This window comes from Lipotes vexillifer, unplaced genomic scaffold (assembly GCF_000442215.2).
Source record: "Lipotes vexillifer unplaced genomic scaffold, Lipotes_vexillifer_v1.1 scaffold174, whole genome shotgun sequence".
NCBI classification, from domain to species: domain Eukaryota; kingdom Metazoa; phylum Chordata; class Mammalia; order Artiodactyla; family Lipotidae; genus Lipotes; species Lipotes vexillifer.
The window spans coordinates 247,997-272,371 of NW_006785255.1; the positions used below are offsets into that span (position 1 = coordinate 247,997).

Below are 24,375 nucleotides of genomic sequence, written 5' to 3' on the forward strand. Positions count from 1 at the left end.
AGAGCTCAGCTCTGAGCTGCAGCTGTCAAAGGGCATGTCGATCTTCCTCGAAGTAAGTACAGAGGGAAGGTGTTAGATCAGTGCCCCTCCCCGCCCCCACCCACCGCCAGCGTCTTTTTTCTTACTCGGGAGGAGGGGTGTCGGCCCAGGAGCTGATCAGCCAGTGTTTTGCCCCCAGAACACCGGAGAGAACTACCTTCTACTTCGCTTCACTCTCTCCGTGGTAAACCACCCAGTTAAATGCTGGAGAAATGAACACCACTCAACTTGTAAAAACGGCTGTCCCAGCCCTAAAACCTGGGGCTTAACAACCCTTAATAAATCCCCAAACTTAAATTTCTCAACAGCCTGGATTCCAATAGGGACTAGGTTTGTAAATACAACAGTCTCCATAGGGGTGGGGGGAGTTGTCCCAACTCATCTCTAATGTGCTCTGTTTGCAGTACCCACCTCGCAGATTCTCTATGGTGACCAAGGGAATCGGTAGAAGTGGCAATGCCTCATCTCCTCCTCCAGCCCCCTAGAAAACACTTTGAAAACATATTTGTTTTTCATTTTTACTAGCAGTGGCCAAGATCTCTTTCATAATGATCCTTTTTTCACTGCCATATCCTATTTTTCCATTTTCCTGCTCTGTTATTGGCCTTTTGTACCTCTCCAAATTGTAATTACTGTCATTATCTTCATCAATTCAAGCATTTAGCTGTTCTTCTTTTGGTCCTCTCCCTGGCTTCGGTATTGATTCTCTTCCTCCATTTCTCTGCTGTTGATGATCAGTTTTGTTCATTCTTTATTTCCCTTTCTCTGATATTTTTCTGCCTTCATGCTGTGGTTTCTATCTCTATAGCAGTTTTATTTCTTGTTTCTCGATTTTGCTTTAATTTCCTTCCTGCTGGTCTCTATATTTCTCATCCTTTTGTTCAGCTCTTTTCTCTGCCTTTAGGTTTTGTGGTTTTCGTATCCCTCAGTTTCCTGCGGGGCACCCAGCTCTCTCAGCCCCTCAGTTGTCACATTCATGCTGTCCCCTGAGGTAGTTTCTGGCTCAGTGGGGACAATTCTGGCATGATAAAAGATGGGCAAAGGGCATTGAAGAGTGATTCGTGCCCTTTCCTTCTCTGAGTTAACATTTCTTATTAAAATCAAGGTGAGGGGGCCAGAGGCCAAACACATTTATTTATTTGTGGAGCAATGAAAATATGAGAAAACCAAATTATTAGTATCATGATGGTGAAACAGAAATGATGAATATAAGGGAGAGGAGGCAAGGAGCCCTCACAAGTTTATTTTGAACGGATTAGCTTGAATTTTTTAATTGGGAGAGAAACCCCTATCAATAATTAAACCTAGTGTAAGGCAAAAATATAGATAAGGTTCAACTTTGTTTCCTAGCAGCCTTCTCTTCTCATCACCATGCAGCTGCAATTGGGGATACAGGCATTCTGGGCAGGCCATCTTCTTCCCACCAATACACATGTGGGATTCCAATTTCTTCCACTCAATAGGATTGTTAATACCTCATTCTTAATGAGGTATTAACAATACTAATGAGCACTCATCTCTGCTTAATCAGATGATGTTATTGGTGCTAATGGTTAAACTGGCTGATATTATTCCTTTTAAGTCTTGCCATTCAAGGCAAAAAAGGCCCTGTGGAACTAAGCAGGTAGAAGGAGGAGGCACACAGCACACCGGAGAAGGAAATCCTCAGGGATAGAGAGTCAGGACCCCTGAAAATCATCTCACTTATAAGGTTGATGGCTAAACTGCCATGAAGTTGATTCAGAGAGAGAAAGAGGGGCTTCCATTCATTCTGAGCTGATCTTCAGCCTGTCCCCGAAGGATAACAAGTGCTTCCCTATGACTTTTTTATTTTTCTGGAAAAAAGTGTATTTAATTTATTTAATTATTTATTTATTTATTTTTCTTCCAGTTTTATTGAGATATAATTGACTTACAGGACTATATAAGTTTAAGGTGTACAGCATAATGTACACCTTAATATATTCATAATGTGCACATACGTACATCATGGAATGATTACCGCAGTAAGTTTAGTGAACATCCATCATCTCGTATAGATACAAAATTTTAAAAATAGAAATTTTTCCTTGTGAAGAAAACTCTTAGGATTTACTCTTTTAACAACTTTCACATATAACATACAGTGTTGTTGATTATATTTATCATGTTGTTCATCACATTCCTAGTACTTATGTATCTTATAACTGGACATTTGTACCTTTTGACCACCTCCTCCAATTTCTTCTCCTCCACCCCTGCCTCTGGTGACCACAAATGTGATCTCTTTTTCTATGAGTTTGTTTGTCTCTTTTTTAATATAATTGACTTATACCACTATGTTAGTTCTTATTTAACAACACAGTGAACTGATATTTCCATACATTTCAAAATGATCACCATGATAAGTCTAGTTAAGATCTGTCATACAAAGGTATTACATAGTTATTGACTATTTCATACCTGTGACTCATTTATTTTGCAACTGAAAGTTTGTACCTCTTAAACTCCCTCAGTTATTTTTCTTTTCCCAACCCCTCTCTCCTCTGTCAACCACCTTTTTGTTCTCTGTATCTATAACTGTTTCTCTTTTGTTATGCTTTGTTATGTTTTGTTTTATAGATTCTACATATAAGTGATATCATACAGCATTAATTTTTCTCTGCCGGACATATTTCACTTAGCATAATACCCTCTAGGTCCATCCATTTGTCACAAATGGCAAGATTTCATTCTTTTTTTATGGCATATATTTTTATATTGCATATATATACCACTTCTTCTTTATCTATTCATCTATTAATGGCCACTTAGGTTGGTTCCACATGTTGGCTATTGTAAATAATGCTACAATGAACATAAGGGGGCATATATCTTTTCTAATTAGTGTTTTCTTTTTCTTCAGATAAATATACAGGAGTAGAATTTCTGGATCATATGATAGTTCTATTTTTAATTTTTTGAGGAATCTTCATACTCTTTTCCATAGTGGCTGCACCAATTTACATTGTCACCAATAGTGCATGAGGGTTCCCTTTTCTCCACATCCTCTCCAATACTTGTATTTGTTGTCTTTTTTGATAATAGCCATCCTAACATGTGTGAGGTGATATTTCATGGTGGTATTGATTTGCATTTCCCTGATGATGAGTGATGTTGAGCATCTTTCCATGTGCCTGTTGATCATCTATATGTCTCCCTTGGAAAAAAGTCTATTAAGATCTTCTGCCCAGTTTTTAATTGGGAAATTGTTTTTTTTGATGTTGAGTTGTACAACTTCCTTGTATATTTTGCATATTAACTCCTTATCAGATATGTCATTTGCAAATATCTTCTCCCATTCAGTAGATGGAGTTTTTGTTTTGTCGATAGTTTCCTTCACAGTGCAAAAGCTTTTAAGTGTGTAGTACCATTTGTTTACTTTTGCTTTTGTTTCCCTTTACTGAGTAGACATATTCAAAAAAATATTACTAATAGTGATGTTAAAGTGTGTACTGCCTATATTATCTTCTATAATTTATATAGTTTCAGTCTTACATTTAAGCCTTTAATTCATTTTGAATTCATTTTTGTGCATGGTATGAAAGAATAGTCCAGTTTGATTCTTTTGTAGGTAGCTGTCCAGTTTTCTCAACACTATTTTTTTTTTTGGCCGCACCATGAAGCTTGTGGGATCTTATTTCCCTGACTAGGGATCAAACCCGGGCCCCAAAAGGGAAAGCACTGAGTCTTAACCACTAGACCACCAGAGAATTCCCTTCAACACCACTTATTGAATAGGCTTTTTCCTCATATATATTCTTGCCTCCTTTGTGGTAGATTAATTGGCCATATAAGTGTGGGTTCATTTCTAGATTCTATTCTGTTCCATTGATCTATGTGTTTGTTTTTGTGCCAGTACAATACTGTTTGGATTACTGTGCCTTTGCAGTATAGTTTAAAATCAGGAAGCATGATACCTCCAGCTTTGTTCTTTCTCAAGATTGTTTTGGTTATTCATGGCCTTTTATGTTTCCATACAAATTTTAGAATTATTTTTTCTAGTTCCGTGAATGCCATTGGTATTTTGATAGGGATTACACTGAATCTGTAGACTACCTTTGGTTTTAACAATATTAATTGTTAATATTGTTAATATTAATTGTTAACATTTTAACAATATTAATTTTTCTAATCCATAAACATGGTATATCTTTTCATTTGTTTATGTTGTCCTCAATTTCTTTCATCAGTGTTTTATAGTTTTCTGAGTACAGGTTTCTTACCTCCTTAGGTTTATTCCTAGGTAATTTATTCTTTTTGATGTCATTGTAAATGAGACTGTTTTCTTACCTTCTCTTTTAGATAGTTCACTGTTAGTGTATAGATATGCAACAGATTTCTATATATTAATTTTGTATCCTGGAACTTTGCCAAACCCATAATGAGTTCTAGTAGTTTTTTTGTGATATATTTAGGATTTCCTATATTTAGTATCATGTCATCCGTGAACAATGATAATTTTACTTCTTCCTTTTCTGTGTCAGCCTGCTGGTGGGCAGGGCCAGGGCCCAGGGTGTCCTGGGGTTGGTGGACACTTAGGTCACTTCCATATCTTGGGAATTGTAAATAATGCTTCTATGAACATTGAGCTGCATGTATCTTTTTTAATTAGTGTTTTTGTTTATTTCAGATATATACCCAGGAGTGGAATTGCTGGGTCATATGGTAGTTCTACTTTTAGTTTTTTGAGAAATCTCCATACTATTTTCCACAGTGGCTGCACCAATTTATATTCCCACCAACAGTGTACAAGTGTTCCCTTTTCTCCATATGCTTGCCAGTATTTTTTATTTGTGTCCTTTTGCATAATAGCCATTCTGATGGGTGATATCTCATTGTAGTTTTGATTTGCATTTTCTTGATGATTAACAATATTGAGCATTTTTTCATGTGCCTGTTGGCCGTCTGCATTTCCTCTTTGGAATAATGTCTATTCAGCTCTTCTGCCCATTTTTAATTTTTTTTTTTTGATGTTGAGTTGTATGAGCTGTTTATATATATTGGTATTAATCTTTTATCAGTCATATAATTTGCAAATATTTTCTCCCAGTGAGTAGATTGTCTCTTCATTTTGTCAATGTGTGGTTCCTTCTTTATATTTTTGGTGTATAAGATCTTTTCTGCTAGATTCCAGCCTTTCTCATCAATTGTTTCTCTGTAAATAGTTGTAATTTTGGTGCCCGTAGGAAGAAGTAAGCTCAGGGTCTTCCTACTCTGTCACCACGGTCATACCCCTTCTCTGTGACTGTTCTAAAGCAGTGTACAAATCCTAGTGATACTGTAGAGATGAATGTATTGAGCTATGTAAATAGAAAGTCATCATCTCTGACATAAACACCTACTTGGCCCAAGTGTTCAAACTGCTATTTACAAAGAAGAAAAAAGAAGAGATTAAAATCTCATTTATTGTTATTTGCATATGTATGATTGTTCCCAAGTTCTGTAAATAAATAGTATCAAGTCTCTGTTCTGAAGGAATGCATACTCTATAAATAGAACAGCCTTGTCTTCATATATTTATTTCTATAATTTAAAAATAAAAATATAAAACTGATTTCACATGACAGGTGTTGACATGCTTTGTTGCCAGTAAAATGGTTGAGTCTACAAAAAAACTGCCACTGGATTTTATCTTGAATAGAAAAGATTTTGTTTACACTTTTCTTTGAGATACTTTGTGACAAATCTAGCACTATGGTGAAATAGGTGATTGAAAAAGAATTTGTTATTTAGGGATTTTTGAATTATTTATTTTGGGATCATATTGCTTTTAGCAGAAAAAAAATGTGGAATATAAATACATAATTTTATTTGATCAGCTTTAATGTATTCTAGTAGCACTGCTATGAAAGATTGCTTTTTGAATTCTACTCAGATTATAATAAGTAGGTGAAACATATTCCCGTTTCCAAAGAGGAACAGAAATGAAATTGATTAGAGGTTTCTGCATCACATAGACTAATTTCTAAATTTGAGGAAAACTTTGATTTTCAGTGTTTATATTCCAGTGTCACTGCAATAATCATTCCTCTAAGAAATGATTTAAACTGCTTTTGAGGATACTGTTAATGACATGACTGTATATGTCCAACTGGTTAGAAACTAGACATAAATCAGAAAATCTGGGAGAGATTTACAACTGTTGGCTTTTGTTTCATTTTCCTTATGTCCAATTCAGTAATAATAATGAGTATGATATTTAATGTAAATGTTATTGTGAGTATGAACTAACAGTTCATAGTATAGAAAACTGAGAAAAAAAGGATATATGTTATGTACATTTGAACTACTCTGTTACATCAGTATTCCATGTTGAATGTGTAAATAGCAGTAGCAAAACCCACAAGCTAATACAGGCAAAATTTTATAAATCTGATTTGTATGATTTTCTTTCTAAAAAATGTCAGAATTAAGTATCAGTTCATCATAAATACTCTTTAATATCTTATTGGGGGGCTTAGAAAACCTAGTGCTGGTACCAATTCATGGCTGTGCACTGAGGCTGCTGCAGTGCATTTGCACAGGGCACAACTGCCAACCACTGGACAGGGCTGAACTGGTTCCAGTGTGCAGCAACACAGAAGGACCTGAAGGATTAAAAGTATTTTCCTTTTTACATCCATATGCTATCTTTTTTAAGGTTGCTGCGTTCTGGATAACAGAGAATAAACTCTAATTTAGAATACTTGTCTGTATAGCATGTGGGCCCTCTTTTGAGTCATCAGTCAACTCTACTACTGTGCAAAGGGAGAAAAACTAACCTTCAGCTAATCCCCGAAAGCAAGATGAATCCCAAATGAAGTTAGTTGCAGTTTTACCCATTTGATGCTGCTGCCTTCTTCCAAACAGATTTCCTTTGATTTTTTTTTTTTTTTTGTGGTACGCGGGCTTCTCACTGTTGTGGCCTCTCCCGTTGCGGAGCACAGGCCCCGGACGCGCAGGCTCAGCGGCCATGGCTCACGGGCCCAGCCGCTCCGCGGCATGTGGGATCTTCCCAGACTGGGGCACGAACCCGTGTCCCCTGCATCCGCAGGCGGATTCTCAACCACTGCGCCACCAGGGAAGCCCTCCTTTGATTTTTAACTGGAGGGGAAGTGGTGAGGTAGAAGTGGGGCCTTAAATGTTGTGAAGGAGACAGATGACTTTACTATTTGTCTTCCCTTCCTTCCTCTAAGCAAGCATGCACATCCATGAACACCCAGAACAAAAGGCACACTCCCTTGATGGTCAGAGACTTTGTGCAAAAGAGTAATCTTTCCTGCTTGCAAAGATACTTAATTCCAATGTCCTATATATATTAATCTGTAGAGAGAACTGTCAGAGCAGAAACAGTTTTCCAGGTACAGTGGTTCTGTGACTGAATTCTGTTACAGTTACCCCTCCTATCTTGCCTAGTGCACAGTTGTTTATTTGAGTGAGATTAATAACACGCACAGTTTTTAATTTGATATTGTCCAGTTGGAACAATGGAAATTAACCCATCACTGTCTACTTTAATGGCAATGTCACTCTACTAGATTCAGGAAGCAGCAGAAATAAGGAAAACTTAGTTTTACTGTTATCATACATTATAAATTATAAATTATTTTCCTACACAGCCTACATTAGGCAAAATTGAGAAGACAGTGCCCACTTACCTGCATCCTATCTCAGGGTGACTAATCTCCTGGTAGCAAAACTACCTGAGAGATGTCCAGGCCCACACACTATGACTCACCTACTAGGTCTTCCTTTCTGGATGGTACTCCATGTTCCGGATGAGTCCCTATTCTCTGCCCTATGTCTCAGTTTCTCAGGAGTCCACTAAGTGACTGATAGCTCATCTCATTACCTAATTAACCTGGTATATGAGAGGAGGCACTTAGCAAACATTAGTTCAGTGAATGGTGATGGTGTTAGTGTTTTATGCCTCCAAGACAACATTTGCATTTTAATACCTTCCTTCAATAACTTAAAATGAAAAGTGAAGAACTTCAGTCAAGGCCATTAAAGAATATCTTTCAAGGTAAAAGATGCTATTTGATAAACCTTAAAGGGTTTCAAAAACATAGCACCACCTGCATTAAGCTTTAAGTTTGGCCACGATATTTAAATCTATTTACTATCTTGTGATAGTAACTAGTAAGATTAGCTGACCCAGAGTACTATGGTAGCATAAAATAATGAATTCAATTCTTATTCATGGTACATTTTTTTATTAGTGTGAGAGCTCAGAGGAAAACTCTGCAGCAGAGACATTTCCATTCATATTCAATTACAAAGAACTGTCTTAATAACGAGTGTCTATCTTAATTTCATCTATAAGAAGCTGAATGCTATTTAAGATTGTTCTTTATGAAATGAAATGTTGGAAGTCCTGGGTCTGAGTCTCTGGTGTTTTGTTATTCCTATTTTAATCACTTCAAACTCATAAGGGTACAATAGAGCTTGAAATAGAATCTTAGAGTATATCAAAGGTAAGAAATAGACTGTGTTTTATGTCTCCCTAACTCTATGGCTTCATGTTTCAGAGGAGAGAAAGAAGCTGGTTATGATGGAGAGATGGATTCACAAAATCTCCACTAGAAATTACTTCCAGTATGGTAAAAAAAAGAATGTGTCTCATTTTGCTCTAAACATAGAAACTCTTACTATTGAAAGCAGTCCTCCTCCAATAATTAGATAAATTTAGTTTTAAAAAGTGCACTTTTTATGCACTCAAGTCAGGATGATACATATCTGTTACTGGAAATTTTTCATGGGAGAGGTTTTTAGTAATAATATTAGTATTTTATAATAAAAACACATTGTAATAATGATTAGATTTATCCATACTTCATTTCCATGAAATCAACAGAAGGCAAGGAGGATCAAGTCTGTAGTGGAAAGCAGTAAAACAGAAAATTTTGGTAATAAAAATTATTGCTCATGTTTCAAACTAGCCACCAAGAAATGATGACCTAAATATAAGAATAGCTCTTGTTACTTAACCATAACTATAAATTTCTCAGGAAAAAAATAATCCTTAAGTGCTCCTTCACTTAATTAAAGCTTGTCTTTGCAATATGGTAAAGGGACATTTTCTTTGGTACTGTGTATAACATAGCTGTGTATTATATTATCCAGATTTTTTTCTAGCAGTATACAGTATCAGTTAGGGATAATTTGATTGCTCTTAACAGAAAAAAAATAACCCAAACTATTTTAAGATTTAAAAAAATAACAATTTATTGACTCTTGTAATGAAAAGCAGAAATCATCTTTTCAGGATGGCTTGATCAGGGGCTCAGAGAATGTCATCAAGATACAGTTTCTCTCAGCCTCTGGATACTCCTTTCTTGAATGTTAGTTATTTCCAGGTTGTATATTATATTAACTTCCTAGGGCTTTTATAATAAAGTACTAAACAAATGGTGGTTTAAACAACAAAATTTACTCTCTCAGTTCTGGAGGTTAGAGGGATGAAATCAAGGTGTGGGTAGGACCATATTCCCTTTGAAGGCTCTAGGGAAGAATCTGTTCCATGCCTGTCTCCTAGCTTCTAGTGGTGACAATCAGCCCTTGGCATTCCTTGGCTTGCAGCTGTATCACTCCAATATCTGCCCCTGTTATCACATAGCCTTCTTCTTTGTGTCTCTGCATCTCTGAATTGCTCTCCTTATAAAGTCACTAACCATTGGATTTAGGGTCCAATCCAGTAAGGTCTTAGTTTGATTACAACAAAGACTGTATTTCCAAGCAAGGTCACATTCACAGTTACTAAGGATTAGGACTTCAACATTTGTTTTGGGGCAATACAGTTCAACCCGTGACATATACAATTACAACAAAGCAGCTCCTTACCTATATTTTCCTAGGTTCAGAGTCAACAGAAGATAAAGTGTTTCTCTCTTGACAACTCAAGGAAAACCATGACTTCATTGGCTTTATTGTGCTAATGCCTGAGTAATCACTGTGGCCAGAGAAGTATGACACTCAGTTTACTAGGCTTGAGTACTCTGCCCAACCCTGGAACACATGGTCCAAGACTGGAGGAAAGATTGGTTTCCCAGAAGAAAATTAGAAATCTTTACTAAAGATACTGGATGGTCAAGCAGTTCATATTCATCAAAGACAATTTAAGATAGTCCCAGATAATAAATTAACTCATAAAAGTAAGATATACTATAGACGCAAGAGCTCTTATTTATCCACAATTTATTAGTTTTGTTCCTGTTTATTCCCCGTGTTATTATATGATTGACTTACATTAAATAGCACATATTTAAAGTGAAAAGTTGATGAGTTTTCACATATTTATATATCTGTGAAACTTTTACCACAATCAAGAAAATAAATTTATCTACCATCCTAAAATGTTTCCTCATGCCCTCTTGTAATCCAGCCCTCTCTGCCCTTGCATTCCTACACAACCCTTAATCTGTTTTCTGTTATTATTTGCATTTTCTAGAATTTTATATAAATGGAATAATGTATCTTCTTTTGTGTCTAGGATTTTTACTCAGCATAATTACTTCGAGATCTATCCAAGTTATTGTATTCATCAAGAGCTCGTTCCTTTTCATTGCTCAGGAGTATTCATTGTATGGATACACCATGGCTTGTTTGTCCATTCACTTGTTTATGGACATTTGGGTATCTTTAATTTTTTACTATTGTAGAGAAATATTTCAACTGGGAAAACTTTATTTTAAATTGGAATTTCTTTCATTTAATAATGGGTAAATTATGTGGGAGTATAATGTTCGCTGCAATACTTACAAAAATGGTGATAAAATGTTTCCTTTTTCTTTTCCAGATACTGAGGAGAGCAGACAAAAATGGTAAGAGCAAAAATCTACAGTTTCTACTTATTAATCTCTTACTGTTTAGATCACTTTATATAGAATAATATGGAAGAGAGTGGGGAACCCAAGAAACTGACACATAAAATGTCAGTTTCTTGTACCAGTAAGAGTTTTACGTGAGTTCATGGCTCCAGTTTAGGTGAGTTCATCAGAAGTTGACAGAGGTATCTGCACTTGACAGGAAGATGGAATTTATGCCTTTGAAGTGAGGAGCCATCATACTTGGGCTCTGGTTTCCCTTTTGTGTTGTGCTTTAAACTAATTTTAAAGTAATAATAGCTTCTGTTTGTTGAGTATCTACTGGGGTAAGTGCTTTGCATTCATTACTTCTTAGAGTTATCAAATATAGATCTGAGACTTGAACTTTAGTCTGTGTGACACCAAAGTCCAGGCTCTCAACATTGAACTTTATAGTGGCCTTGGGGCTACTACACTCTAAGATGGTTACCTGGAAGCCTGTATTACAGACTTATCTCTACTCCATGGCTCTTGAGCATAGCTCTCCCAGTCGAATTGTATGCACTGTGAGTGATAATCTATAGAGGCAGACAAGTAGCAGAAACCAGAAGGAAAAATTGTTTTGTCAAAAGAACTAAAGTTGAAATGATGCCTGCACAAAGTCCAATTATAAGCTGTCATAAGCAATATCTTTTGAATCCTTCATTCCACTATAAATTTTGTTCCACAGAATACCAAATCAGAGATTATTGAATTTATTCTGTGGCTGTAGCATAAGTACATAACAGAGCTATACTCTTGACAAGAGTTTCTTGACAAATTTAGGGTTCAAAAAGTCCTTTTCTTGAAATCCAGTTTCTTATATATGGGGAGAAATTATAGGCAGAATCTAGATCTGACAGACATGTGTTGTAGTCTAGTTGCCCATTAAGCTGCCAGATCAAGGAAAGCTTGATTGGCACTCAACACCTTGCCACACAACAGAAAAGATATAAATCTAAGGAGCAATAAAATAGTGCCCCAAATCCTGATAATATTTAACTGTGCCTACCCAATTAAATGTTTTCTCAAACTATGTTGCAGTCAAAGGGTTTTGTTTTTTTTCACTTGGACCACTTGATTAATTTTTAAGACAGACATAATGGTGCTATCATCTTGTCTCCTCATTCTACTCATTGGCCTATGCCTGATATCTAGCTCCAGTGATGCTGAAAGCACAACCGAGTAGTCCATATGTCTCCATGCTACCTGCCTCTACTTTGGCAGCCATTTTCAGCTCAGAAATACCTTGTCTCCCTCTCTACCTAAGATCCTAATTCTCTCGAGGCTACACTTTCCTTTCCTTGGACACCAATGCTCTGATAGAGGGTCAGTATTACCTTTGTATCTATCACTTTTCTTTCCATCAAAACTTACCTCTTTGGCAGCCCACTATCATAACCCATGATATGTGTTATACACACGATTTAATGGGTTTTAACATAATTTCATATGTTATGCCATGTAGAGTGGTCATTGGCACTGGCAACCCCATGTGGTCCTATTCAGTTCCATGTTTTCTCACCTGTCTCATCCCCACCCCCATATGATACCTCTACCCTTCTTGTTCCCTTTCCTAGTGCCCAATCCCAACATGTTGTCAAAGCTACCTGTCCTTCTGCTGTTGTTCCCACAATCTTCACCATGCATCCTCCTCTGCAGCCCTCTGAAGCACTTGGGGCTCCACGTGCCACACTTCTGTGGTGTTGTCCCTGCTTTCATCTCCACCTGCTCTGGCCTTTCAACCCTTAGCCAACTTGAGAACTCTGAGGTATTTCTTACATTCCTAGTCAAAGTCACATTATCTGGGAAGCACTCATCAACTCCTCCAGACAGAACCCCACCCTCTTTCTCCATACTTTGGCATGTATTGATTATTGCCCTTTGTGAGGACTAAAATTGTTGGTGATTCTACTTCTCTAAACCAAACGTGCCTTTCTATGGTAAGGAACTTGTCTTATGAGTAGACACTATGCCTAGGCAATACTAGGTGCTCAATGGATATTTGTTTAATGAACTAATAATAATTAAGTACATTCTACTCCATTATCCATCTCCCTTCCATCTGTCCACTCTCCCCTCTGCCTTTCATCCCACTTTACTCTTCTCCCTCATTCTCAGTGTAAAGTGAAGGGAGGACAGGGTCAGACAGGTATGGGTTTAAATCACAGCTATGACAGCTAGTAGCTGTGTGACTTTGGGTAAGTAACAAACTCTGTACCCTCAGCTTTCTCATCTACAAAATAGAGATAATGACATCTACCTATGTCATGGGGTTTTAAATAATAAATGAGATAACATACGAAAATTTCCCAGGGCAGTGCATATCATATAGTAAGAATTTATACCTGCTCATTTTGCTGGCATTATTAGGATTAATGTGACCAGTATACTACTGAAAGCCTGAGTTGTTTTTGTGTTGTGGTGCTTTGGAGACACTTGGTGACATTCTAGTCATTTTTATTTCAGTGGAGTTTAGTTGGAAAAGCAGACTATTTACCTTACAAGCAGAATTGAAAAACAGGAAAAGGATAGGGATAATCTAATGTAAATGAGAGGATATTAGCATTAAAAAATCTTTCTGTACCATGTGCTCATCACATTCTGTATTGGTAAATAAACAGGTGCTACATGTACTTCTCACATGATAGAATACTTTATGGACTGCATAATTGGTGATGGACTAACACAGGGAATAAGGGACTATAAGCAGTATGATAGCGTGCCACAGTACAGATTTAATTTTGGAATCTATCTCACATGAAAGAGAAGCTTCTGGAGAAACTGGAAAAAATAATACATGATTAGAGAGATCTTGGGGGGGGGTTGGTTGTTGTTTTTAAATCATAGACTAGTGTCTTAGACATAAAGATAGACCTTAAAATAGTATTGTACAACAGAGACACAAGTGCTTTGATCTAAAGAGCCTAAAATTAAACACAGAAATGCAAAACTTCTATGCAGGTCGAATGAAAATGGAAATGATAACATGGGCATTTGTAAAATATGCAAAAAGAATTTTTTTAACATTCTCAAAGGGCAAAATAAAAAGGCTCATTGTAATGAATAATATCATCTAATTCCTCTTTTAGATGTGCATTTGCTAAGATCTGCTGCCGTCCTTGATTTGCCTTTCTTGGTCAGCAAATAGGCAGGCTGTATGAATGACACTTTTGATCCCAATGTAATGACTGGTCTCTTTAAGAGATCATTATAGTTCTCCTCAGTGGCCTTTAGACCACTCCAATAACCTGTACATTGTAAATCTGTGAGGGTAGAGACCATGTTATTACACATAGCACCAGGCCGACAGTGGTGAGCCAAGTGCCTGTCACAACATAGGTGCTCAATAAATATTTGCAGCTTTATTTGTAAGAAGTGCATTACCAAAAATTTGACCTTGAAAACTGAAGAAACTTAATCATATATATCAGTTGATCAAACTAAGCACTGTTACTGTTTATCTGTTGTTAATCAATAGTATTTGTAAAATTTATTGAGGATATATTATGGGCTACGCCTTATACTAGATGCTTTGTGTATATTGTCTTCAGTTATTATGAAAAGTCTAGAGAATAGCCAGTTTAGATTAGTGGTAAGAACATAGGCTTTAGTTTTATGACTTTGAGCAAGTTACTCAAATTCCCCTTGCCTCAGTTTCCTCATCTGTGAAAGAAGGGTAATATTACTCTCTTATGCCTCTAAAACTCTTAGTCTTGATCTTGCATATAGTAGTAATTGTACAATATTTTTAGCTATTTTTAATATTTCTCCTTTTTTTAGGTGAAGCTCAGAGAGTTTAAATAATTTTTCTGGGTTATATTGTATGTTAACAGCAGAATTTTGAACTCAGGTTTATCTGACTCCAAATTTGGTGATCTTTTCACTTTACTGTATATGCACATATATACGTACTTCAGTCTACAAATATATAAATATAATTATAATCTGAATTTGCAAAGAGCTTGAATATGATATTCTGATTTCCCAATGCACTAGTTTTCTTGACTTAATGCACTAATTTTCTTGGTAATATGAAAGAATTATGACTCTTTGAATGACTAATCTACTTCAAGAAAATAATGCTGGCATTAAAACCCCTGGTCTAAGAGAAGTTGTTGCTGTATATGTGTGTTTAGAAATAGTTTGAAGATTTCATTGGATCATTATATAACTAATGTTATTAGATTAAATGAGAATTTCTAAGAGTCTTTTAATTTGGTTACCCAAAGTTTGGTTTATTCAGTTAAAATGTAAGAATATGACCTCAAGTAGAGGGGTGAAACAAAGGTTCTGGTAAGTAGGAATATTTTTTTGAAGACAGAAACTTTCAGAGTACCATCGACAGGCCAGATTCTATGTTTCCTGTGTATTAATAACAAGGCTGTCCTTTGATAAGCGCTACTTAGTCAAGTTTCACTGCGCCCCCCAACTGGATGCCACAGTCCCTATGATGTTCTAATAAGTGATATGAGACACAAATAAAGATGACAAGATAAAGGACTGGGTGCTGTAAAGTAGGATTATTGGCATAAGGCTGATTTTCATTTCATAATGCCTCACTATTTCTCAAACATTTTGGTGAAAATTAATGAAACTGAGAATCAGATACCTTATTACGGAGGAGGGTTCTCAGAGAGCTCTAGATTCATGTTTGCTCTCAGGCATAGTCAAACTTGCAAACTCTTCCTACACATCTGCCAGCTTGAAAGTCAAAGAAAAGTCTAATAAGAGTGATTCATTAAACAAACAAGTATACAAAAAACACCTCATGCCCTAACAATGACCCTACTGGGAAAAGTGACTCATCAAGGAGTTCAATATGTGGGAGCGCACGAGTGAAAGTCCTGACTGTAATGATTTGTTTTAAATTAAAAAAAAAAAATATTGAAGTATAATTGATTGACAGTATCGTTCAGTTATATATATATATATATGTGTATATATATATATATATATATATATATATATATATATATATTTTTTTTTTTTTTTTTTTTTTTTTTGCGGTATGCGGGCCTCTCACTGCTTCAGCCCCTCCCATTGCACAGGCTCTGGACGCGCAGGCTCAGCGGCCATGGCTCACGGGCCCAGCCGCTCAGCGGCACATGGGATCCTCCTGGACTGGGGCACGAACCTGTGTCCCCTGCATCGGCAGGCTGACTCCCAACCACCGCACCACCAGGAAAGCCCTATATATATTCTTTCTCAGATTCTTTTCCCATATAGTTTATACATAATACTGTGTATAGTTCCCTGTGCTACATTGTAGGTCCTTGTTGGTTATCTGTTTTATACATAGTAGTGTTATGTTAATACATAGTAGTAAGGTTAACCCCAGCCTCCTAATTTATCCCTCCTCCCACCCATCTTTCCCCTTTGGTAACCATAAATTTGTTTTCTATGTCTGTGAGTCTCTTTCTATTTTGGAATTAAGTTCATTTGTGTCATTTTTCTTCTTTTAGATTCCATATAGAAGCAATGTCATATAATATTTGTCTTTCTCTGTTTAGCTTACTTCACTTTGTATGATAATTTCTAGGTCTACCCATTTTGCTAAAATGACATTATTTTATTCTTTTTTATGGTTGAGTAATACTTCATTTTTTGTGTGTGTGTGTGTATATATATATATATATATATATATATATATATATACCACATCTTCTTTATCCATTCATCTGTCAATGGACATTTAGTTTGCTTCCATGTCTTCACTATCGTAAATAGGGTTGAAATGAACATTGGGGTGCATGTATCTTTTTGAAATATGGTTTCCTCTGGATATATGCCCAGAAGTGGGATTGCAAGATCATATGGTAGCTCTATTTTTAGTTTTTTAAGGAACTTCCATACTGTTCTCCATAGTGGCTGTACCAGTTTACATTCCCACCAACAGTGTAGGAGGGTTCCTTTTTCTCCACACACTCTCCAGCATTTACTGTTTGTAGACTTTTTGATGATGGCCATTCTGACCAGTGTGAAGTGATACCTCATTGTAGTTTTGATTTGCATTTCTCTAATAATTAGTGATGTTGAGCATCTTTTCATGTGCCTTTTGGCCATCTGTATGTCTTCTTTGGAGAAATGTCTATTTAGATCTTCTGCCCATTTTTGATTGGGTTGTTTGTTTTTTGATATTGAGCTGCATGAGTTGTCTGTATGTTTTGGAGATTTATTCCTTGTCGGTTGTAATGATTTGCAAATATTTTCTCCCATTCTGTGGGTTGTCTTTTCGTTTTGCTTATGGTTTCCTTTGCTGTGCAAAAACTTTTAAGTTTAATAGGTCCCACTTTTTAATTTTTGATTTTATTTCCATTACTCTAGGAGGTGGATCCATAAAGATATTGTTGCAATTTATATCAGAGAGTGTTCTGCCTATGTTTACCTCTAAAAATTTCATAGTAAACAGCCTTACATTTAGGTCTTTAATACATTTTGAGTTTATTTTTGCACATGTTGTTAGAGAATGTTCTACTTTCATTCTTTTACATGTAGCTGTACAGTTTTCCCAGCACCACTTACTGAAGAGACTGTCCTTGCCCATTGTATACTCTTGCCTTCTTTGTCATAGATTAAGTGACCATAGGTGCCTGAGTTTATTTCTGGGCTTTCTATCCACCTCCATTAATCTTAATTTCTGTTTTTGTGCCAATACCATACTCCTTTGATGACTGTAGGTTTGTAGTATAATCTGAAGTCAGGGAGCCTGATTCCTCCAGCTCCGTTTTTCTTTCTCAACATTGCTTTGGCTATTTGGAGTCTTTTGTGTTTCCATACAAATTAAAATTTTTTTGCTCTAGTTCTGTGAACAATGCCATTGGTAATTTGATAGGGATTGCATTGGATCTCTAGATAGCATTGGATCTGTAGATTACCTTGGGTAGTGTAGTCATTTTGACAATATTGATTCTTTAAATCCAAGAACATGGTATATCTTTCCAGCTGTTTATGTCTTCTTTGATTTCTTTCATCAGCATCTTATAGTTTTTAGAGTAATGGTCTTTTGTCACCTTAGGTAGGTTTATTCTTAGGTATTTTATTCTTTTTGATGTAATGGTAAATGGGATTGTTTCCTTAATTTCTCTTTCTGATCTTTCATTGTTATTGTATAAAAATACAAGAGATTTCTCTTTATTAGTTTTGTATCCTGCCACCTTACTGAGTTTGATGAGCTCTTGTAGTTTTCTGGTAACATCTTTAGGATTTTCTATGTAGAGTAAGTCCACTACATATGAACGAGTTCCAATCCGAGAGTGTGTTTGTATGTCCAATTTGTTCATAACTCCAACAAAGTTAGCCTAGGTACTCAACTAATACAATCAGCTATATAGTACTGTACTGTAATAGGTTTATAATACTTTTAACGCAAATAATACACAACAACCAAACACAAAAAATACAGAAAACATTTTTATTCTTACAGTACGGTACCTTGAAAAGTACAGTAGTATAGTACAACAGCTGGCATACAGGGGCTGGCATCATCAAGTGAACAGGCAAGAAGAGTTACTGACTGGAGGAGGGAGAGGAGGTGGGAGATGGTAGAGCTGAAGGATTTTCAGCAATAGGAGATGGAGTGCAAGCTACAATTTCACTCAGGCCTGACGTTGATGGAATGCACATTTGCATCTTTGGAAGCTCACAACTTGAAGGTTTGTATGTAGGGGACTTACTTATAGTATCATGTCATCTGCAAATAGTGACAGTTTTACTTCTTTTCCAATTTGGATCCCTTTTATTTCTTTTCTTCTCTGATTGCCATGGCTAGGACTTCCAAAACTATGTTGAATTAAAGTGGTAAGAGAGAACATCCTTGTCTTGTTTCTGATATTAGAGGAAATGTTTTCAGCTTTTTACCATTGAGTGTGATGTTAGCTGTGGGTTTGTCATATACAGCCTATATTATGTTGAGGTAGGTTCCCCCTATGACCATTGTCTGCAGAATTTTTATTATAAATGTATATTGAACTTTGTCAAAAGGTTTTTTTTGCATCATTGACATGATCATATGGTTTTTATTCTTCAGTTTGTTAATGTGGTGTATCACACTGATTGATTTGCAGATATTGAAAAATCCTTACATCCCTGGGATAAATTCCACTTGATCATGGTATATGATCCTTTTAATGTATTGTTGGATTCGGTTTGCTAGTATTTTGTTGAGGATTTTTGTGTCTATATTCATCACTGATATTGACCTATAATTTTCATTTTTGTGGTATTGTCTAGTTTTTGTGTCGGTGTGATGGTGGCCTCATAGAATGAGTTTGGAAGTGTTCATTCCTCTGAAATATTTTGGAATAGTTTTTGAAGGATAGGTGTTAACTCTTCTTTAAATGTTTGATAGAATTCACCTGTGAAACCATCTGGCCCTGGGCTTTTGTTTGTTGGGAGTTTTTAAATCACAGATTCAATTTCAGTACATATAATTGGTCTTGTTTTTTGGGGGGTTTTGGTATTAAAGCCAGATTTATTTACAGTAAATATATGACAGGTATCATTATTTTCTCAACTAGCAATCTCAAGATATCTCACCCATGAAGAAAAGTGATTATGTCATTTCCATAACTTCTGGAGGTTTAGTAACAGTTTGCTCCCCAATCTGATCATACTGGCATTGATTCTAAATCAAGGCCAATATGGAAAGGCAAAGAAGATAGCTTGGTTTACCCAGACAGACAACCTACAATAAGAGGAAAAGACACTGTAAGTTAAAGTGACCCTATCTCTGCAAAGGTATGAATTTAGACTACACAAGCAGCAACATCTGTAAATATTGAATATGCCCACAATGAGACACCTTTGAACAAGAACAGCAGGAAATTCCATTGAGTGACCTTCACATTTTTCCTACAGCTCTGGTCCTACGACAACTTCAAAGTTAAGAATGTGGACAGGGAGTGAGAAGACATGCATTTTTACTCTGATCCTGCCTCCTTGCAAAAATTCACAGGGTTTCCGGGCCTCAGTTTCCCCATCTGTAAAATGATTGTATTGGATTCATTCTAGTGTTACAATTTTGGAAGAAAATCCAGTTATCCAACTCATAGTTTTCAATTAAATTTGCTGTGACACTCTGTTGAACCAGCCATTTTTTATTCCTTTCAACATGTCCATGCTTTCAAAGTTCAGGTTCAACCATCATTTTTATTTTATTTTATTTTATTATTTTTGATTTAAAGGATAATTTTAATAGTTAAAATGATTGAGTATCCTGCATATGTCAAGATTGCTCTGCATTTTTTTCTTTTTATAATCTCGACAAATCCATAAAGCACACTTTTATAAGACACATTATTGTTATCCCTATCTATATTAGTTTCCTAGGGCTGCTGTAATAAAATTATCACAAATGGTGTGGCTTAAAACAACAGAAATTTATTCTCTCACAGTTATGGATGACCAAAGTCCAATGTCATGTTGTCGGCATAGCCATACTCTGGAGGCTCTAGGGGAGAATCTTTCCTTGCTTCTTCCAGTTTATGGTGGTTGTGAGGCCACCATAAACTTGGTCTGAGGCCACATCACTGTAATCTTTACCTCTGTTTTCACATTGCCTTCCCTTTATACCTGTGTCTTCTATTTTTCTGTCTCTTTTTATTTTTTGAATTTTATTATATTTATTTAATTTTTATACAGCAGGTTCTTAGTAGTTATCTATTTAATACATATTAGTATATATATGTCAATCCCAATCTCCCAAATCATCCCACCACAACCATCACCCCCCACCCCCACTTACCCCCCTGGTGTCCATACATTTGTTCTCTACATCTGTGTGTCTATTTCTGCCTTGCAAACTGGTTCATCTGAACCATTTTTCTATATTGCACTTATATGCATTAATATACGATATTTGTTCTTCTCTTTCTGACTTACTTCACTCTGTGTGACAGACTCTAGGTCCATCAACGTCTCTATAAATGGCTGAATTTCATTCCTTTTTATGGCTGAGTTATATTCCATGGTATATATGTGCCACATCTTCTTTATCCATTCATCTGTTGATGGACACTAAGGTTGCTTCTATGTCCTGGCTATTGTAAATAGTGCTGCAATGAACATTGTGGTACATGACTGCTTTTGAATTATGGTTTTCTCTGGGTATATGCCCAGTAGTGGGATTGCTGGGTCATATGGTAGTTCTATTTTTAGTTTTTGAAGGAACCTCCATACTGTTCTCCATAGTGGCTGTATCTATTTACATTCCCACCACAGTGCAAGAGGGTTCTCTTTTCTCCACACCCTCTCCAGGATTTACTGTTTGTAGATTTTTTGGTGATGGACATTCTGACTGGTGTGAGGTGATATCTCATTGTAGCTTTGATTTGCATTTCTCTAATACTGATGTTGAGCAGCTTTTCATGTGCCTCTTGGCCAACTGTATGTTTTCTTTGGAGAAATGTCTATTTAGGTCTTCTGCCCTTTTTTGGATTGGGTTGTATTTTTTTAAAATATTGAACTGCTTGAGCTCTTTATATATTTTGGAGATTAATCCTTTGTCTGTTGATCTGTTTGCAAATATTTTCTGCCATTCTGAGGGCTGCCTTTTCATCTTGTTTATAGTTTCCTTTGCTGTGCAAAAGCTTTTAAGTTTAATTAGGTCCCATTTGTTTATTTTTGCTTTTATTTCCATTACTCTAGGAGGTGCATCAAAAAAGACCATGCTGTGATTTATGTTAAAGAATGTTCTTCCTATGTTTTCCTTTAAAAGTTTTATAGTTTCCCGTCTTACATTTAGCTCTTTAATCCATTTTGAGTTTAATTTTGTGTGTAGTGTTAGGGAGTGTTCTCATTTCATTCTTTGGCTTGTAGCTGTCCAGCTTTCTTAGCCCCACTTATTGAAGAGACTGTCTTCTCCATTGTATATTGTTGCCTCCTTTGTCACAGATTAGTTGACCATAGGTGCATGGGTTTATCTCTGGGATTTCTATCCTGTTCCATTGATCTATATTTCTGTTTTTGTGCCAGTACCATATTGTCTTGATTACTGTAGCTTTGAGTATAGTCTGAAGTCAGGGATTCTGATTCCTCCAACTCTGTTTTTTTCCCTCAAGATTGCTTTGGCTCTTTGGGGTATTTTGTGTCTCCATACAAATTTTAAGATTTTTTTTCTAGTTCTGTAAAAAATGCCATTGGTAACTTTATAGGGATTCCATTGAATCTGTAGATTGCTTTGGGTACTATACTCACTTTCACAATATTGAATCTTCCAATCCAAGAGCATGGTATATCTCTCCATCTGTTTGTGTAATCTTTGATTTCTTTCATCAGTTTCTTATAGTTTTCTGAGTAGAGGTTTTTTACCTCCTTATGTAGATTTATTCCTAGTTATTTTATTCTTGTTTTTTGCAGTGGTGAATGGGATTGTTTCCTTATTTTCTCTTTCTGATCTTTTGTTGTTAGTGTATAGAAATGTAAGAGATTTCTGTGCATTAATTTTGTATCCTGCAAATTTACCAGATTCATTGATTAGCTGTAGTAGTTTTCTGGTGGCATCTTTAGGATTACCTATGTATAGTTCCATGTCATCTGCAAACAGTGACAGTTTTACTTCTTTTCCAATTTTTATTCCTTTTATTTATTTTTCTTCCCTGATTGCTGTGGCTAAGACTTCCAACACTATGTTGAATAATAGTGGTGAGAGTGTGCATCCTTGTCTGGTTCCTGATCTTAGAGGAAATGCTTTCAGTTTTTCACCATTGAGAATGATGTTTGCTGTGGGTTTTGTCATATATGGCTTTTATTATGTTGAGGTAGGTTCCCTCTGTGCCCACTTTCTGGCAAGTTTTTATCATAAGTCAGTGTTGAGTTTTGTCAGAAGCTTTTTCTGCATCTATTGAGAAGATCATATGGTTTTTCTCCTTCAATTTGTTAATATGGGGTGTCACATTGATTGATTTGTGTATACTGAAGAATCCTTGCATCCCTGGGATAAATCCCACTTGATCATGGTGTATGATCCTTTTAATGTGTTGTTGGATTCTGTTTGCTAGTATTTTCTTGAGGATTTTTGTATGTATATTCATCAGTGATATTGGTCTGTAATTTTCTTTTTTTGTAGTATCTGTCTGCTTTTGGTATGAGGGTGATGGTGGCCTCCTATAATGAGTTTAGGAGTGTTCTTTCCTCTGAAATTTTTTGGAAGAGTTTGAGAAGGATAGATGTTAGCTCTTCTCTAAATGTTTGATAGATTTCACCTGTGAAGCCATCTGGTCCTGGACTTTTGTTTGTTGTAAGATTTTTAATCACAGTTTCATTACTTGTGATTGGTCTGTTCATATTTTCTATTTTATCCTGGTTCAGTCATGGGAGGTTATACCTTTCTAAGAATTTGTCCATTTCTTCCAGGTTTTTCATTTTATTGGGATAGAGTTGCTTGTAGTAGTCTCTTACAATTCTTTGTATTTCTGTGGTGTCCACTGTAACTTCTCCTTTTTCATTTCTAATTTTATTCATTTGGTTAGTCTCCCTTTTTCTTGCTGAGTCTCACTAAAGGTTTATCTGTTTTGTTTATCTTCTTAAAGGGCCAGCTTTTAGTTTTATTGATCTTTGCTATTGTTTTCTTTGTTTCTAATTTATTTATTTCTGCTCTGATTTTTATCTTTCCTTCTACTAACTTTGGGTTTTGTTTGTTCTTCTTTCTCTAGTTCCTTTAGATGTAAGGTTAGATTTTTTATTTGAGATTTTTCTTGTTTCTTTTTTTTTTTTTTAACATCTTTATTGCGGTATAATTGCTTTACAATGGTGTGTTAGTCTCTGCTTTATAACAAAGTGAATCAGTTATACATATACATATGTTCCCATATCTCTTCCCTCTTCGTCTCCCTCCCTCCCACCCTCCCTATCCCACCGCTCCAGGCAGTCACAGAGCACAGAGCCGGTATCCCTGTGCCATGCGGCTGCTTCTCACTGGCTATCTACCTTACGTTTCTTAGTACATATATGTCCATGTCTCTCTCTCGCCCTATCAGAGCTCACCCTTCCCCCTCCCCATATCCACAAGTCCATTCTGCAGTAGTCTGTGTCTTTATTCCTGTTTTACCCCTAGGTTCTTCATAACATTTTTTTTTCTTAAATTCCATATATATGTGTTAGCATACGGTATTTGTTCTTCTCTTTCTGACTTACTTCACTCTGTATGACAGACTCTAGGCCCATCCACCTCATTACAAATAGCTCAATTTCATTTCTTTTTATGGCTGAGTAATATTCCATTGTATATATGTGCCACATCTTGTTTATCCATTCATCCGACAATGGGCACTTAGGTTGTTTCCATCTCTGGGCTATTGTAAATAGAGCTGCAATGAACATTTTGGTACATGGCTCTTTTTGAATTTTGGTTTCCTCAGGGTATATGCCCAGTAGTGGGATTGTTGGGTCATATGGTAGTTCTATTTGCAGTTTTTTAAGGAACCTCCATACTGTTCTCCATAGTGGCTGTGTCAATTTACATTCCCACCAACAGTGCAAGAGTGTTCCCTTT

The 24,375-nt window shown here is 36.1% G+C and overlaps 1 protein-coding gene across 1 annotated transcript in view; it reads left to right on the plus strand.

Moving 5' to 3' along the window:
* NECAB1 (N-terminal EF-hand calcium binding protein 1) overlaps positions 1 to 24,375 on the plus strand; it is a 285,391-nt gene that overhangs the window by 477 nt on the left and 260,539 nt on the right. The gene's annotated exons all lie outside the window — the stretch shown is intronic.